Source organism: Montipora foliosa, chromosome 10, assembly GCF_036669935.1.
Source record: "Montipora foliosa isolate CH-2021 chromosome 10, ASM3666993v2, whole genome shotgun sequence".
Taxonomy (NCBI): domain Eukaryota; kingdom Metazoa; phylum Cnidaria; class Anthozoa; order Scleractinia; family Acroporidae; genus Montipora; species Montipora foliosa.
In genome coordinates this window covers 18,759,805-18,779,804 of record NC_090878.1, presented here as the reverse complement: position 1 = coordinate 18,779,804, position 20,000 = coordinate 18,759,805, and the positions used below count along the sequence as shown (strand labels likewise).

Genomic DNA, 20,000 nt, shown 5'->3' with positions numbered 1-20,000 from the left:
CCTTCTTGTACACACTTCTTTTGTCGTTTTGGTTGTTCAGAGTTACCATCCATGTCAAGATAACTTTTAAAAACTGTTCTTGTGTTAGGACCTGGCCGCCAAGCATAGGACTGCACATGAGATGAACTAAAATGAATTAAGATTGTTTGGTCAAACATCGAAGTTAACAGCAAACCAAATGCAAAAGCGAAAACATACATTATCATACAAATTCTGAAGTTATGAGTTAAATTGACCAGAAGCTCACGGAGTATCAAGTGTTTATGAGTCAAAGAGTCAATGAGTCATGAGTCAAGAGTCAATGAGTCAATGAGTTAAATGCAGTTACCCTAACCCATAAAATGAAAGCTAAAATTTAGGCTTAATCACTGAGACGAGGGCTTAGGCTTAATCAATAAATTATTGCTGTATTGATTGTAGTGATTGTCATTGACTCATGACTCATTCACTCATTGACTCATAAAACATCCGTTCTCATGCTCATGACCTTGAAGCATTTTACTCTGGTTAAGAGCTGAGGTTTTTTGGATGTAACGTAGCTCACATTTTCCCGCGGGTGCACGTGCGGTCTTATTTTTGTCCAAGGCCAAGTTTCTTTGCCTTGAACTAGGTAACCAAATAATTAGACCGAAGAGACTAGCCCCCTCATATCTGCAATTTCAAATAAAATCAGGTCTGGTAGTTTGAGTGCATCACTGAAGTCATGAACATAGGATAAGAAAAATAAAGGAACGAGAATGGATCGTTCCGGTGCGCGGGTGCAGATATTAATGAACGATTTACCAAACAAATTACGCCGACGTAATGGACCCCCTTAGTATTCACGTTTATGAAGCAGAATTTTTTCTATCCACTGTAACAAAGGCCTTAGAATGAAAATAAACACACACCTATGGCATGTTCACTGCCATCAAGTGCAAGATGATTACTTGTACAGGTTAATCAGTAATAAAGAGGTAGTAATACGCAATGTAGTGAAAACATAAACTTAGTGTAAGGTATACTGCGATGATGTGGTGTAATGTAAATGTGCTGTAATTTATTTAAGTTACTTACAAGAAGGTTATAGATAATTACTTTCTAGACCAACTTTGAAAATCTGGCGGAAATTTAGACCATTCTGTATGTTATACAAAGTGATTGGCCACCAACTTTAAACAATTGTATTACGCGAGCAATTTGATTTGATCAGGACAATATGATGACAAAAGACAACAGTATTACTTTGGCTAAGTTAAGTCTGATATGGGACAAACTTATGCGATTAAATACGTCTATTTTGTGCGGCCAATTCTAGTTTTAAAAATTTAGTTTAAATCAGACAAAGGGCTCAACAAAAGAAGCAAAGAGTTTGACGTCCCCAGCAGAAAATTGTCTTTCTCAGACTAACAATGACATGCAGTCTCTTTGATGTTGGTTTGGCTATGTACCTGCAGCTTTTGTGGTCAGTGCACTGAACTTCTCAAGCTTTCTTTTGTATTTTTCAAGGTGTGCGCTCTCTTTCAAAGACGACCTTGTTCTGATAATCAAGAATGGCAGACAAAAAGATGAATGTTTTCGAGCAGCATACACAAGAGCTTAGCGTTGCCCGAAAAGAGGGAAACAGAAAAGGGGAGGGTATTGCATATTTAAATTTGGGCGGTTATTTTTGTGCCTTGGCTTATTTTAAACAGGCCAAGAGGGATTACACAGAAGCATTAAGCATTTTTAAGGAAATAGGTTTCGAAGCTGGAGAGATAATAGCCTGTTACAATCTCGGCATCGCTTATCGCAGTCTGGGCAATTTTAAAAAGGCCAAAAAGTATTTCAAGAAACAACTAAGTATTGCAAGAGAAGTAGGGGAACGGGACGAGCAGGCAAGAGCATATTGCAATCTCGGCAGAGCGTATGACAGTCTGGCAAATTTTAAGCGAGCCATACATTATCACGAACAACATCTTAGCATTGCAAAAGAAGTAGGGAATAGGGCCGAGGAAGGCATTGCCTATATTAATCTCGGCAACGCTTATTACAGTTTGGGCAAATTTAAGCGAGCCATAGAGTATTACGAACAACATCTTAGCATTGCAAAAAAAGTAGGCGATAGGGCCGGGGAGGGCAGGGCCAATGGTGGTCTCGGGTCTGCTTATCACAGTCTGGGCAATTTTAAGCGAGCCATAGAGTATTACAAACTCCATCTTAGCATTGCAAAAGAAGTAGGGGATAGGGCGGGAGAGGGCAGGGCCATTGGTAATCTCGGCAATGCTTATGTCAGTCGGGGCAACTTCAAGCGAGCCATAGAGTATCACGAACAACAGCTTATCATTACAAAAGAAGTAGGGGATAGGGCCGGGGAGGGAAAAGCGTATGGTAATCTAGGCAACGCTTATGAATGTATTGGCAATTCTAAGCGGGCCATAAAGTATAACGAACAATATCTCAGCATTGCAAAAGAAGGAGGGGATAAGACCGGGGAGGGCAGGGCCAATGGTAATCTCGGCAACGCTTATCACAGTCTGGGAAATTTCAAGCGAGCCATAGAATATCACGAAAAAGATCTCAGCATTGCAAAGGAAGTAGGGGATAGGGCCGGGGAGGGCATTGCCTATGGTAATCTCGGCAACGCTTATGTCAGTCTGGGCAATTTTAAGCGAGCCATAGAGTATCACAAAAAAAATCTTAGCATTGCAAAAGAAGTAGGGGATAGGGCTGGGGAGGGCATTGCCTATGGTAATCTCGGCAACGCTAATCACAGTCTGGGAAATACTAAGCGAGGCATAGAGTATCACGAAAAAGATCTTAGCATTGCAAAGGAGGTAGGGGATAGGGCTGGGGAGGGCAGTGCCAATGGTAATCTCGGCAACGCTTATCACAGTCTGGGTAATTTTAAGCGAGCCATAGAGTATTGCGAACAAAGTCTTAGCATTGCAAAAGAAGTAGGGGATACAGCCGGGGAGGGAAAAGCCTATGGTAATCTTGGCACAGCTCATCGCGGTCTGGGCAATTTTAAGCGAGCCATAGAGTATCACAAACAAGGTCTTACCATTGCAAAGGATGTAGGGGATAGGGCCGGGGAGGGCACTGCCTATGGTAATGTCGGCATTGATTATGACAGTCTGGGCAATTTTAACGAAGCCATAAAGTATCACGAACAATTCCTTAGCATTACAAAAGAAGTAGGGGATAGGCCCGGGGAGGGCAGTGCCAATGGTAGTCTCGGCAACGCTTATCACAGTCTGGGAAATTTTAAGCGAGCCATAGAGTATCACAAACAACATCTTAGCATTGCAAAAGAAGTAGGGGATAGAGCCGGGGAGGGAAAAGCCTATGGTAATCTAGGCATCGCTTATGGCAGTCTGGGCAATTTTAAGCGAGCCATAGAGTATCAAAAACAAGGTCTTAGCATTGCAAAAGAAATAGGAGATAGGGCAGGGGAGGGCAATCCCAATGGTAATCTCGGGAACGCCTACCACAGTCTGGGCAATTTTAAGCTGGCCATAGAGTATCACAAAAAACATCTTAGCATTGCAAAAGAAGTAGGGGATAGGGCCGGGGAGGGCAATGCCAATGGTAATCTCGGCAACGCTTATCAAGGACTGGGCAATTTTAAGCTGGCCATAGAGTATCACAAACAACGTCTTAGCATTGCAAAAGAAGTAGGGGATAGGGCCGGAGAGGGCAGTGCCAATGGTAATCTCGGCAACGCTTATCACAGTCTGGGCAATTTTAAGCCAGCCATAGAGTATCACGAACAAAGTCTTAGCATTGCAAAAGAAGTAGGGAATAGAGCCTGGGAGGGAACAGCCTATGGTAATCTTGGCACCGGTTATTGCAGTGTGGGCAATTTTAAGCGAGCCGTAGAGTACCACGTACAAGGTCTTAGCATTGCAAAGGAAGTAGGGGATAGGGCCGGGGAGGGCACTGCCTATGGTAATCTCGGCGTCGATTATGAAAGTCTGGGCAATTTTAACGAAGCCATAAAGTATCACGAACAATTCCTTAGCATTGCAAAAGAAGTAGGGGATAGGGCCGGGGAGGGCAGGGCCTATGGTAGTCTCGGCAACGCTTATCACAGTCTGGGCAATTTTAAGCAAGGCATAGAGTATTACAAAAAAAATCTTAGCATTGCAAAAGAAGTAGGGGATAGAGCTGTGGTGGGAAAAGCCTATTGTAATCTTGGCACCGCTTATTGCAGTCTGGGCAATTTTAAGCAAGGCAGAGAGTATCAGGAACAAAGTCTTAGCATTGCAAAAGACGTAGGGGATAGGGTCGGGGAGGGAAAAGCCTATAGCAATTTTAGTGCTGCTTATTACGTTAGAGGTGAAGTTGAAAATGCTCTTTTCTGTAGCGAACAACATCTTACCATTTCCAAGGAAGCGGAGGACCCAGTAGAGCACGGAATCGCTTGTTATAATCTTGGTCTTGTTCATGAGGATTCCAGCTCGTTGTGCAAAGCCCTTAATTTTTATCGTCTAGGCATAAAACGTTTCGATGAAACAAGGCGTCTTCTTCAGTCAGAAGATGCATGGAAAATAAGCTTTCGTGATACAAAACAAAAGGCGTACACAGCTCTGTGGAGAGCACTTTTAAAGAATGAAGAGGTTGATGAGGCTTTGTTTGCTGCTGAACAGGGACGGCACAGGCCTTGACAGACATTTTGAAGGTGCAATTTGGAGTTGATGAAGAACCTTCCTCGGCAGTTGCAACGACGGAAACTATCTCCGCTGTTATGAAATATTTGCCTTTACAAACAGTTTTCATAGCACTTGAAGGGAACACTATCAGTTTTTGGCTTGTGAGAAGAGGAAGTGGAATAAATTTTAGGCAAAAGGAAATCGTAAATGGAAGTGCCGCTTCACTGATAGAAACTACTTTGAAACAGATTGGTGTCGGGACTGTTGTCCGATGCGAGAATCGCACAATTGACAAGCTACGCAGACACTTGTTTTGCGGCAGGAAAGCTCTTTCCGAGACCTTTCAGTCTTTGTTCCTCTCCGATAATAACTCTTTGCAGCCTTTGTTTGATGTCTTGATCAGTCCCATTGCAGACTTGCTTCAAGGTGATGACTTAATCTTTGTTCCTGATGGACCATTTTGCTTGGCTCCTTTTTCTGCATTAAGTGACTCTGTCAGGATCCGTACTGTTCCCTCGTTGACCGCTTTAAGACTCATCACAAGTGCACCTGACAACTTCTACAATAACAGTGATGCTCTGCTTGTGGGCGATCCGTGGTTAAAGGACGTCACTGACGAAAATGGTGAACCCATTTGCGAACAGTTGCCGTGCGCGATACAAGAGGTGGAGATGATTGGAGAACTTCTGGAGACCACCCCTCTCACTGGAAGAAATGCAACGAAAGCTGAGGTCCTGAAAAGAATGAAGTCAGTTGCTTTAATCCATATTGCAGCACATGGAGATTCGATATTTGGGGAAATTGCTTTGGCCCCAAATCCTGAACGTACATCCCAGATTCCAGAAACGGAAGACTTTATGTTATCAATGAGCGATGTTCATGGAGTTGATCTTCGGGCAAGACTGGTTGTTCTGAGCTCTTGTCACAGTGGCCGTGGAGAGGTGAAATCTGAGGGTGTGGTGGGAATAGCCAGAGCTTTCCTGTGTGCTGGTGCCCGGTCTGTTCTGGTGTCACTCTGGGCAATCGATGATGAGGCAACCTTGCTGTTCATGAAAATTTTCTATGAACACTTGGCAGATAGAAAAAGTGCAAGTTTAGCTCTTCAATATGCTATGAAATCTCTTCGGGAGACGGAGAAGTATTCCACCATAAAAGACTGGGCGCCATTTGTGCTAATTGGCGATGATGTCACGTTCGAATTTGGGCACCACGAGCTTGAAAAGAATGGTAAGTGTTTTCAAATATTATTTTAATTGGGACGTAAAAGCAGCAATTTTGTAACAATCTTAATGAAGAGAACAAGACTTTTAAATTTGAAAAAAGACATGTTTCGGCAACTCCTGTGCCATCATAATGCCTCCTTGATTTTTCGGCAATGTCGACATTGTCATACTTATAAAAAATTAGCTGCTAAGTCGAACATCAGGTTTCCACACATGTCTTTTTTCAAATTTAAAAGTCTTGTTCTCTTCATTAAGATTGTTACAAAATTGCTGCTTTTACGTCCCTTTGGAAGCCTGATCTTCGACTTAGCAGCTAAGTATGACAATGTCGACATTGCCGAAAAATCAAGGAGGCATTATGATGGCACAGGAGTTGCCGAAACATGTCTTTTTTCAAATTTAAAAGTCTTGTTCTCTTCATTAAGATTATTTTAATTACTGAAAGGAATTACATTGCAGAGGTTTTTAGTCAGCAAAGTTGTCAAGAGGTACGTTCTTCACAGAGAAATGGTTTTAAAATTGGTCGCCTATTTTAAGAACTGCTTTGGCTAGCCACTGAAATAAGTATTGCCTGCATTCACCGGCTCGGGAACTTTGCTTTCTGCAGATCACTGTTTGAACCATGCAATGCACTGAAACGAAATAGTTCAGTGATCGCCGTCTACCTGTGTAAAGTGAAGTTTGATATCGAAGGCTTATAGCCTACATGTCACCGTGACATTTAGTTGAATAGGAATTGTTGCTATTATCTATAAGCACATGCAATTACGAATGAATGAAAGAAATGTATATTTTGTAGTGGAGGTATTGACGAATGGAGACGTGATCCTCGCACTTATATAGACAAGTAATTAAAGGAATTGTCTGTGTAAGTAGACACCTGAAAAATTCAGGTTGCTCAAACAGGATTCGATGGAACTGCAATGCTCTACCAACTGAGCTATGAAGCCAAACATTTTGGAGCAGGTCATTTTGTTGGGCTCATTTAATTGTTCCTGTGAAGCACTTAAAATTGTCCAGATAGTTGAAAGGATCACTTGTCCATTTCATCATATCACATGTAATTATGTACAAACATTGCTATCGGTGAAAATGATTTCTTTATTCATTTATCAAACAACGAAATTCCTAATTACCATCGATCCGGACATTTTTTGTCTTTTCCTTCCTTACTTTTTTTTCAGAAACGGCATCCAAAAGTTGAGAAAGCTACTTCTTGGACTCCGGTGCGTCAGTATGGCGTTTTCCTTACTTCAATTGTTATATGAGTTCTTGAAAGCATTAAAGCATTTAAACCTCATAAACGGTCAAGGAAGACAAGATATATGTTTTGTTTTTAAAGTATGTTTGTAGACCTAGGGTGGGTTTCTTTGGGAAATGCAAATCCGGATCCTTGTATCCAAAAGCTGATTTCGCTAAAATCCTTACTAAAACCCGAAAAAAATGGATTATTGATCTGAGGAATTCACTCTCCGAGTGGATTCATTAGATTAGATCTGAATCCCGATTTTTAGGATTCATGATCGGTCAATTCTTTGGGAGACGGGTCCGAAAACACTACGTTTGGCCAGGGGTAGTCTTGTGAAAGTACACATTCCCGCCAATTTGCTTGTATCATGGCGAGTTTTCAGTGCCATTTTGTTCTTGAATGTACTGGAAATTTACAGAAAGTCGTAAATTTTTCGCAGAACTTCAATTTGATAGAAATTACGATAATCCTGACCGGCTGAAAGTGGGCTTTAACGCCAGAAAAATCCGTTTTCGGATACTGATTTCTTTGAGAACGAAATATCCGTGTGATCTGAGATAGTAAATCCATCTTGGATTCTCCCAAAGAAACGCACCCTTATTTTATTCATTTGTAGCTCCGTATATGAACTTTTCATTCCTTTTCAACTAATTTTTTTTTTAAAAATTGGCCGAATCTAGAAGCTAAAAAACTAGGAACGTAGAAGTTACGTAATCTTCTAATTAAGATAGGTGGAAGGTTTTAAGACTCGAACTTTTCTATTCACGAAATTGCTAGAAAAAGGTTACTTCCAGAATCAAACAGACAGGAAGTTTCTCAGAAACGGGGTTTTTCTAAGATATTGCCGCAGAGGGGCCAAGGGAAAATATTTTTAGAATGGGCGATTTGTTAGGCAAATGTCTAGAATCTAAAAGTTCTAGCATTGAAAATGAAATGACTGTAGAAATTTAATATCGTGCAAACGTTTGGATATGAGTGATCTCTTTGAGGCAATTTCTTAGGGAAACTTCCAGAAGGTTAAAAACGAGGAAGTAAGAGTCTTGTTTGATCTCTTAATTAATGATATGCATTGGATGTCTTTCTACTCAAATATTTCAAATATCTTTATTTGTATTTTCCGAATGTTTCTACTCATTATAATGAGTACAAATATTTGATTCTTTAAGACCGGGACACACTAGGCGATAAGTCGCTGCGACACGTCACAGGGACAGGTCGCCGCAACAATTCGCCACATAGTTCATTTGGTGAAAATCGTTGTCGCCGCGATCAGTTGCACGAATTCAAACCAGTTTGAATTCGTGCAACTAATTGCGGCGAGAAAATTAGGGAAAGCAGCGGTTGTCGCACTGTGTGTACACTTCCTGCAACAAATATAAATGAATCAACGAGAGAGCTCCACATCCGCCATATTGAATTAGAAAACTATTTCACATCCCCCCCCCCCCCTCCCCTCATACATGATCACTGCTTGTGCACCGAACAGACGTTGCGTCGCAGCGATTTGTTTTGCAAGTAATAAACACGGAGCAGCTTGTCCCAGCCCAGCGTGTCTCGGCCTTTAGTTTTAAGGCCCACTCAAACGGTTTCCTCTTTTGCTTCAACATGCATTCAACATTTTGTTGAACCGAATGTTGGGAGTGTTTGAACAGGTCCTTCAACAAAAATGTTGAAGGCTTGTTGAAAGAGTGTTTTATCAAATTCAAACTGATCTATACTTTCATTCAACATCGATTCAACCTTTCTCTTGTTCTAGAAAATGTTGGGTGAAGCTGAAGCCGTTTAAACAGTTCGTTCAACATTTTGTAGAACACACGCATGCTCATATGTGGCCGTAATTGGACGGGAGAGTCTGGTTTCTTATTCTTAGTTCCTCGCAATCCAAATGTTGGCTCAATTTTTGCGCGATGTTAAAACCATTTGAGCCCTCTCCGCACGACTTGCTTCCAACATTTGCTCAACATCCTTTCAACTTCGTTGAATGAATTTTGAAACCGTTTAAATGGGCCTTTTAAACTTTTAATGCAAACTAGTTCGGAGATTACGATCAATGCATAGATTGACCAGTGCATACTAACTAGGAAACCTCTTAATTCAAACGGCCGGGGAAGTGAGGTATTATCGACAAATAGGAGGTGATTTAGTCATAGTCTAGTTTTTTTGTAAATAACATATGAAAACTCTAACGCGGTTTAGAAGAGAAAACTGACTGACCAGTGCTTTACTCACAGAGAATTGCGAGGAGAACACGATGTCCATTTTATTGTCTGTCGATGTAATCCGCGCAAATGGCAACGTGAGCGTAGTTACAAAGGATAGTATTTTATTGACTTTTTAAACAAGCAGTGAACAGGTTTTCCACCACTGTTTGTATTTTTGCCCAAAAAATTCAAGCCTGCTTACATGTAATCCTGTATTGATCCATTAGCTAATAAACGAATTCGTGTAGTCGCGCAAGTGTGTATTTGGTTTCTCCGACAAATGCATTTTCTTACGTTATAAAACGTACGCTATTGTAGCTCGGGCGTTTCGGTATTCACACTTAGGTGTGTATAGTTTGGTAGTACGCATGACTATTTGTAGTCAGGTATATACAGCCATTTCTCGCAGTTCAAGGTCACTCAACGGCATCTCTTGCTACCTTTCTGTAAGTTTTGACATTCGTACTTGTACGCTAATGTGATGTAATCAGTGCCGACCACCAAGGGTGTCAGGATGATGTTTGCTCATTCGAGAAGTGTTGATATGAGCTAAATGATACACGTTTGTTATAAGCTGTTTTAAGTTGAGCTATATTTTCTTGCTTCGAGATATGTTCAGTATAGCTTTGCAGTCTCAGATGTACTCCTGTATATTCTGTATTTTTATTGCCCTTGTGTTAATGCATCCTGATAGCTGGCAATAAACGAGATGCCTATTAATTATTCCTGATCCTTGTCTGCGTCTGATGATATTTAGTATGAAAATGATTTGTTCTCGTTTCACTGCAGAGTGATTAAAGAAGAACTGAAGTTTTGACAATTTGATTGGTCGACACGATGTTAAATCCACAACAACACTGATGAACTTGTCACTCTTTTTTCATGGGGTTGTTGGAGTTGTTCTTGAAAACATCTTCTTGTTAGTTAAAAAAGTACCTGAGCTGTGGAAAGTTGAAAAATTGCTAGGTAGTTGGCAAAACTAACACTGACAGCCAATGACTGAATGAAAGAAATGTATATTATATATTTGAGGTGCGTGTTATCATGAGACGAAAGAGAGAAGTGATCCCCGTACTTGTCCTGGCAGTTGTCGAGATAAGTGTACCCTGATACCAGTGGTTTTTCTTGAAGCGACGAGAGAGCCGCGAAGACGAGTCGCGAAGGCGAAGCGGCGAGAAGAGAAAAACCTCTGGTTACCTTGGACTTGAATATCACTTTCATGCAGAGGATCACTTTAATTTCGCTGTCGCTGGAAATCTCATATCCGTAGTTCAGTTTTTAATAAATACATTTATTTCATTCATTCATCGAGTCTTTCACTCGCCAGAGCGCTGGGATTTGGCCACTGGAACACACAGAGCCCAACAAATTGACCTTTTTCCAATGAGTGGCTTCATAGCTCAGTTGGCGGAGCATTGCACCAGCATTGTCTTGGGTTCGGATCCCGTTCGAGCCAACTGAAGTTTTCAGGTGTGTGTAAGCGACAATTACGTTTATTTTTTCAGGTAAGTGCCAGGGATCACTTCTCTCTTTCGGTTTCTGCTGTGATGCAGATGGTCGCAGCTATGCGATCGTTTTTCAAAAGCTATACGATCGTCATCCCAAATGTGATCTCGTTGACCTTTCTTATCAGATGCAATTGGAATACCAGAGAACTGTCTAATTGTCCCCTCGTTATCAACAACAAAGACATTTTCTGTTTGATTCGGTTTCACAAAAGATCAAGCAGGATGAAATTGTGTGATTATAAATTTTATGAATTAAGGTGGCTATTTTGACCATATAAGTGTCGAATAAAGAGTCCCACTTAGCTTTCGGTAGATCGCTTGTGTGTAAGGCTAAGAGTATGGGCCCCAGTACGGAGCCCTCTGGTATGCCGTGCCACTTTGGAACAGGCCATGTCCGAGTTCATGTCTGCCTCCTCTTCAAAGTGAGTCTAAGTGCGAGGTTTTTGTGATGGTAATTAGTTTTACTGTACAAAAGAATTAAAACTAATTTTCATAAGAAAAACTTCGCACTTATACTCGCTTTAAAGGGGAGGCAGGCATGAACTCGGAAATGGCCTATTCTCAGAACAGTGTACTGTTCCCGTTCAGAAAGATGATCTCTTAGCCATGCCAGTAAGTTTCCCGTAATTCCGAAGTTGTGCTCTAGCTTGTCACTGCGTTCGGTCTGTACTCATTACCTCGGTCAAGATTCTCCCATACAGACCTCCTTCTCGGTTAATAAGAGCTAAATAATGTTTTTTTCCTTATTATATAGATACTGATGAGATACTAGGATTTTCCTTCTTGCGAAAAAATGATATCTTCACCGCGCGCAGTGAAAATATCATTTTTATCTTTCACATGTGAGAATATAGGAATCGTCAGGGTAACAAACGCGATTAGCCAAGAAATAGCCTGCGTAGCTGGCGGGATGCGTGAGCGGGCGAGCCGCGGCGGAGCCGCCAATTTCCCTCGCGGGCGAAGCCCGCGAGTGAATTCGCGAGCGGCGAAGCCGCGAGTGAATTCAACTCGACTCTTCACCAATCCTCTCACGGCTGAGCCACTCGCTTTCACGGCTTCGCAACCAAATGAGAAGCACTCGCGCACGAAAATCCCGCCAGCTACGCAGGCTACCAAGAAAACGCGAGCTTCCCCTTCATTGTAAGATACTTTTTTGCTTTCTTTTTTTTGCTTCTACTACATCAACATTTTTATTGCATATTTGTCTTTCATAACTATCATGTCTTGTTTCATGTTACACAACATGCCTGTTTTAGCGGTTGGTGACCACTTTTTCATCATTTCGAAAATGAGTAAAACAAGGTGTTTTAAATCTGGACATTTCATCATTATCTATATAATAAACACAACATTACATGGCCGCTTGGGGATACGAATTTCATCTTCGAGTGATGAAAGTATCCTCTATGTCAATATCGTCACTAGATAGTCTGATATCGGATGCATATGTACAACGTACAGGTACAGAACATAGACTAGTCAAGAAATAGGGCACCTGCAATTGGAGTTACCCAGCATTTATTTTTTCAGCGATGGTAGAGAAGAAGCAATTCATAAGGCTCGCTTTCTCCGTATCTTTTACCCGCTAAGCTGTTGTCGTCACGCTTTAGTGGTCCTATCTTCTTCCTTACTTTGGGTAATACATTCCAGTATGCCAAGGAAGTCTTCGCCTTATTCTCCTGGTTTCTGAAGTATGCAGCCTTCGCTCTCCTAATGTCAGATGTCATTTCGTTTCTCAACCACTTATAGTCGGCCCATGTATTTGGATCCTTAGTTTCAGCAGCTCTCAGCTTTTAGAACTTTCAATGCAAACTAGTTCGGAGAATACAACTTTGCATAGATTGACCAGAGCACACTAAGTAGGAAAGCCCTTAATCCAAATGAGGGGTGTAATGAGCTATCATAGAGAGATAAATAGTGATATAGTCATAGTCTAGTTATTTTGAAAATAAACATATGAAAACTCTGATGTCGTTTAGAAAAGAAAACTGACTAACCAGCGCTTTACTTACAGACAAGTTGCGAGGAGAACACATGGTCCATTTTATAGTCGGTCGATATAATCGTTGCAATATTATCTTCACTCTAACAAAAGACTGGGTTATACTGTACTCATGGGTGCACCACCTAAAGTACAGCCTAATAATATTATCTTGACTCTAAGAAAAGACTGGGTTATACTGTACTCATGGGTGCGCCACCTAAAGTACAGCCTAATAATATTATCTTGGCTCTAACAAAAGACTGGGTTATACTGCACTCATTGGTGTGCCACCTAAAGTACAGCCTAATAATATTATATTGACTCTAACAAAAGACTGGGTTATACTGTACTCATGGGTGTGCCACCTAAAGTACAGCCTAATAATATTATCTTGGCTCTAACAAAACACTGGGTTATACTGTACTCATGGGTGCACCACCTAAAGTACAGCCTAATAATATTATCTTGACTCTAACAAAACACTCGGTTATACTGTTCTCATCGGTGTGCCACCTAAAGTACAGCCTAATAATATTATCTTGACTCTAACAAAAGACTGGGTTATACTGCACTCATGGGTGTGCCACCTAAAGTACAGCCTAATCAATTTATATTATCTTGGCTCTAACAAAACACTGGGTTATACTGTACTCATGGGTGCGCCACCTAAAGTACAGCCTAAAAATGTTATCTTGACTCTAACAAAAGACTGGGTTATACTGTACTCATGGGTGTGCCACCTAAAGTACAGCCTAATAATATTATCTTGACTCTAACAAAACACTGGGTTATACTGTACTCATGGGTGTGCCACCTAAAGTACAGCCTAATAATATTATCTTGACTCTAACAAAACACTGGGTTATACTGTACTCATGGGTGCACCACCTAACGTACAGCCTAATAATATTATCTTGACTCTAACAAAAGACTGGGTTATACCGTACTCATGGGTGCGCCACCTAAAGTACAGCCTAATAATATTATCTTGGCTCTAACAAAAGACTGGGTTATACTGCACTCATGGTTGCGCCACCTAAAGTACAGCCTAATAATATTATCTTGGCTCTAACAAAAGACTGGGTTATGCTGTACTCATGGGTGCGCCACCTAAAGTACAGCCTAATAATATTATCTTGGCTCTAACAAAACACTGGGTTATACTGTACTCATGGGTGCGCCACCTTAAGTACAGCCTAATAATATTATCTTGACTCTAACAAAAGACTGGGTTATACTGCACTCATGGGTGTCCCACCTAAAGTACAGCCTAATAATATTATCTTGGCTCTAACAAAAGACTGGGTTATACTGCACTCATGGGTGTACCACCTAATTATTGCCTTGGTTTTAGCAAAAGAATCGGTTGTACTATCCTTATGGGAGAACCACCTAAAGTACAGTCTAGTAATATTATCTTGGCTTTTTAGAATTTCTCAAACAAACCAACATTATTGTACTTACAAACATAATATATTCCTAAAGTGTACTCCGACCAATTATCTTTGTGCTACACTCAGCTAATCAAGGATAAAATCTGAAAATAAATTTCCAATATATGTACATTTGGAGACAACATTAATTAAGTTAATTCTAATTAACATCGACATTGACCTGGCAACAAGTAACTCTGTTTAAAATAGAGTCTTGGATGTATTCAGATCCTGAAAAGGCTTCTGAACTTGGATAGTGGTAGAGAAAGTTCTGCAATTTCCTCAAGGTGCTTGAGTATTCGAAACTCAGTTAGACCTGAAATAACAATAGTGAAAATGAAAATAATAATGATAATAATAATAATAATAATAATAATAATAATAATAATAATAATAATAATAATAATAATAATAATAGTGATAGTAATAATAATAAACATCACATTTAGTTTTGAGGGGAAAGAGTTTAAGTCAATATCTGTTGTAATTTAATAAACTATTGTCATACTTAACGTCACAATTAATTATCATAATAATAATAATAATAATAATAATAATAATAATAATAATAATAATAATAATAATTGAGGGGAAAGAATTTAAGTCAATTTCTGGTGTATGATGTAAAGAAACAAACCAAGCAAAACAAATACAATGAAACATGTAAACATAAATATTATGCTTGAATTTTTAAAGAAATCATAGCCAAATTACTAAAGTAAAATAAACTTGATCAATTCTTAGTGTTTTATATATTCTTACCCCTGTTCGTTCAAGCCCTGTGATGTTAATCACTGACTGCCACGTTTTAGAGGAGACCCTTTCCTTCGCCTGAAAGTGGACAAGCTTCCAGTCAGGTATATTCAAGCTCTCCACGTATCTTGGAAAGTGTGCCATCGCCAACAAGTTTCTCCACGGCCCTCTTTAATTAACCCTTTTTTTACCCACTTTTTACAGAAACGTCCTCGACGATTTCATTGACCATTGCCTTGGCTTCGATTCTGGGTTGTCAAATACACACATTAAAATCACCATAGCCAAATTTCCACTCTGTTTGTTGCATACGTCATCAAGATTCTTCATTATGCGATTACTTCGCTGCTCCATGAGCAAAACCTTTTCAGGCGTGTCTGAATCGTCCATTTCAAATGATGAAAGCGACAATTTGCTCGCCGGGGTTGAGAGCATTTGAATCCAAACGTCGAGAAGCAAGTGGTCGTTCAGAGGTTGCTTGATAATCAAGTCCAATGAGTTCAAAAAGTCTCGCAACTGCGAGAAAAACTCATCCGCATCTTCGATTGTTGAGTATATTCTGGCGAAGAAAAACGGATATCAGTCAAAAGGATGAATAAACAATTTCCATTCGATTCGATTCGACGAACGACCATCTTGCAATCGAAGATCCTCTGGAAAACTTCAGGCGACAAGTGGCGATCGTTTACATTGCGTCGGCGTCGAGGTTGAGAACATACCAGTAGCAATGCGGACTCTAGTCATCACTTACGCGAGTAAATGGCGAGAGACCGAGAGACCTTCTTTGGCGCACTCTTGCTCAAAACTAAATTTTTGGGTGTGCCACAAGTTGAAATACGAAACTGAAGAGAACTTGTGATTTGAATGACTACAGTAACGAACCGTAACATTATCCATACCACTTAAAGCAGCGTTGAAAACTTATCCGTGACACATTTAATGAAATTATCACACCTACAACGGGAAAGCACAGTGTCTTCTCATGAGTCTGTGTAACGCAAGACTAATCTGGGTTCAAAGGTTCACCGCGTGGGTAAACAAAAGCATTGACGTCACCACTCTCCCGCCACGGCCAGAGAAATGAACAATGGCGTTCCGATGTTGGTACTGTACTAGTAGCTACGCTGATAGTACCTTTAAGAAGCTCCTTAGTAATGTAAAGTTTATTCACAGTCACGAGCCAAACTTCACGATAACATGTGGCGATTGTAGCCAATCAATTCAGAAATTCAACTCGTTTAAATCTCATATTCAGCGAAAGCACAACTGGAACAATCTTATCATAGACCGCAAAATTAAGACGCCGACACAGAAGAAGACAAGGGCACTCTCGCGGTAAATTCAAGCGATGATGAGGGCCATTCACAGGGGGTTGATATCTTTTTTTTCTTCTCCGAGTCCACTAATACATGTAAATTAAAAAATGTGCAAGAAATTCATACTTCAAGATCGCAATCACGCGTGCGATTAGTAATTCGCCGTACACACAATGTAGTGAATAAATTTAGAATGTACATTGTAAAACCTCTTATCATGAATTATGCCAACCATCGTCGGAATCAGTCGCACGGTTCTTGCGTACACTGTAAATATTAATAAATACATACGTAACAATGGGATTAAGTGTCCTGAGAGGCCTAGCTTAAACTCTTCGTTGAGGAGAGGGACATTGTAGTGTATGGTGGCATTGTTTTCATAGCAGAATCGGTAATTTTTAGGTGACTAGAATTATGTTCTGCTAATTTATTTACTCATCAGTTCATTTATAACTTATTTATGTAACAAATTAATTCAATATTTATCAAATAATTTATAGTTGAAGCGGGTAACTAAACTAGAAAGCGAAAATGTATAAGAATCATGATTTAACCTGCACCCATAAATGTAAAACGTTAGATCTCAAACTTCCTTTGTTATATCTTGACGACTACAGAACAGCCGAGTTTCGTTCTGTGTGTATTTCTACTCCCTCGTTTGACTTAAAGTCAAATTACTCAAAATAAAGAGTTAATTTACTCGGTGTGTTTAGTAAAAAAAAATTACACAAAGTTTTGCGAAATGAGAGAAAAACACTTAGTCAGTGAGTAAGAATTTACTCACATATCTGAGTAAATTTGAGTTATACCTAGTTTACTCAAAATATTGAGTTACTTCAACTCACTATGTTGAGTAAAAAATCTAACTCATGTTGTGAGTAATCTAACTCAAGATATTGAGTAAAATGCTTACTTTACTCATAAAGTGAGTCTATTTTACTCATTATCAAAAATGCTTTTTTTGCTGTGTATATGAACTTTCCATTCCTTTCCAACTATTTTTTTTTTTTTTTTTTAATTGGCCAAATCTTTGAGAAACTTTTCTAGAAGCTAAAAAACTAGGAACGTAGAAGTTACGTAATCTCCTAATTAAGATAAGTGGAAGGTTTTTAAGACTAGAACTTTTTTATTCAAGAAATTGCTAGAAAAGAGGATACTTCCAGAATCAAACAGACAGGAAGTTTCTCAGAAACGGGGTTTTTCTAAGATATTGCCGCAGAGGGGCCAAGGGAAAATATTTATAGAATGAGCGATTTGTTAGGCAAATGTCTAGAATCTAAAAGTACTAGCATTGAAAATGAAATGACTGTAGAAATTTAATATCGTGCAAACGTGATCTCTTTGGGCAATTTCTTAGGGAAGGTTAAAAACGAGGAAATAAGAGTGTTGTTTGGTCTCTTAATTAATATGCATTGGATGTCTTTCTACTCAAATATTTCAAATATCTTTATTTGTATTTTCCGAATGTTTCTACTCATTATAATGAGTACAAATATTTGATTCTTTAAGGCCGGGACACACTAGGCGATAAGTCGCTGCGACACGTCACAGGGACAAGTCGCCGCAACAATTCGCCACGAGTGACACATAGTTAATTTTGTGAAAATCTTTGTCGCCGCGATCAGTTGCACGAATTCAAACCAGTTTGAATTCGTGCGACTAATTGCGGCGAGAAAATTAGCGAAAGCAGCGGTTGTCTCACTGTGTGTACACTTCCTGCAACAAATATAAATGAATCAACGAGAGAGCTCCATATCCGCCATATTGAATTAGAAAACTATTTCACATCCCCCGTCATACATGATCGCTCCTTGTGCACCGAACAGACGTTGCGTCGCAGCGATTTGTTTTGCAAGTAATAAACACGGAGCAGCTTGTTCCAGAGACCTGTCGCTGCGACTTGTCGCCCAGGGTGTCTCGGCCTTTAGTTTTAAAGCCCATTCGAACGGTTTCCACTTTTGCTTCAACATGCATTCAACATTTTGTTGAACCAAATGTTAGGAGTTTTTGAACAGGTCCTTCAACAAAAATGTTGAAAGAGTGTTTTATCAAATTCAAACTGATTTATACTTTCATTCAACATCGATTCAACATTTATTTTGTTCTAGAAAATGTTGGATGGAGCTGAAGCCGTTTAAACAGTTCGTTCAACATTTTGCAGAACGCACGCTTGCTCACACGTGGCCGTAAGTGGACGCGAGAGTCTGGTTTCTTGTTCTTAGTTCCTCGCAATCAAAACGTTAGCTCAATTTTTGGCGCCATGTTAAAACCATTTGAGCCGTCTCCGCACAACTTGTTGTCAACATTTGCTCAACACCCTTTCAACTTTGTTGAATGAATGTTGAAACCGTTTAAATGGGCTTTTTGAGCTTTTAATGTAATTGTTCGGAGATTACGATCAATGCATAGATTGACCAGAGCATACTGACTAGGAAACCTCTTAATTCAAACGGGCGGTGAAGTGAGGTATTATCGCCAGATTGGAGGTGATTTAGTCATAGTCTAGTTATTTTGTAAATAACATAATGAAAACTCTAATGCGGTTTAGAAGAGAAAACTGACTGACCAGTGCTTTACTTACAGAGAATTGCGAGGAGAACACGATGTCCATTTTATTGTCTGTCGATATAATCCGCGCAAATGGCAACTTGAGCGTAGTTACAAAGGAGAGTATTTTGTTGACTTTTCAAACAAGCAGTGAACAGGTTTTCCACCACTTTTTATGTTTTTCCTCCAAAAAATTCAAGCTTGCCTATAATCTTGTATTAATTCATTAGCTAATAAACGAATTCGTGTAGTCGGTCAAGTGTGTATTTGGTTTCTGCGACAAATGTATTTTCTCGCGTTATAAAATGTACGCTATTGTAGCTCGGGTGTTTCGGTATTCATACTTAGGTGTGCATAGTCTGGTAGTGCGCATGACTATTTGTAGTCGGATATATGCAGACATTTCTGGCAGTTCAAGGTCACTGGACGGCATCTCTCGCTACCTTTCTGTAAGATTTCCTTTTGACATTCGTACTTGTACGCTAATATGATGTAATCAGTGCAGACTACCAAGGGTGTCAGGACGATCTTTGCTGATTCGAGAAGTATTGATATAAGTGTTATAATAAGCGTTTCTTGTAAGCTTTTTTAAGTTGAGCTATATTTTCTTGCCTCTCAGAAATGTTCAGAATATTTTTCATTGTATACTTGGTATTTACAGTATAGCTTTGCAGTCTCCGATGTACGCTGTATATTCTGTATTTTTACTGCCCTTGTATTAACGCAGCATGATAGCTGGCTATAAATGAGATTCCTATTAATTATTCCTGATCCTTGTCAGCGTCTGATGATATTCAGTATGAAAATGATTTGTTTTCGTTTCACTGCAGAGTGATTAGAGAACAACTGAAGTTTTGACAATTTGATTGGTCGACACAATGTTAAGTCCACAACAAAACTGATGAACTTGTCAATCTCTTTCTTCATGGGGTTGTTGGTGTTTTTGAACACGTCTTCTTGTTTGCTAAAAAGAGTATCTAAGCCATGGAAAGTTGAAAAATTGCTAGGTAGTTAACAAAACTAACACTGAAAGCCAATTATTGAATGAAATAAATGTATATATTTGAGGTGCGGGTTATAGACGAAAGAGGAAAAGTGATCCGCGAACTTGTCTGGGCAGTTGTCAAGATAAGTGTACCCTGATCCCAGGGGAGTTTTTCTTGACGCGGCGAG

At 39.8% G+C, this 20,000-nt stretch overlaps 1 pseudogene; it reads left to right on the top strand.

The window, feature by feature from the left end:
- LOC137974459 (tetratricopeptide repeat protein 28-like) overlaps positions 1-7,739 on the top strand; it is a 282,236-nt pseudogene extending 274,497 nt beyond the window's left edge.
- The last annotated feature ends 12,261 nt before the right edge of the window (positions 7,740-20,000 follow it).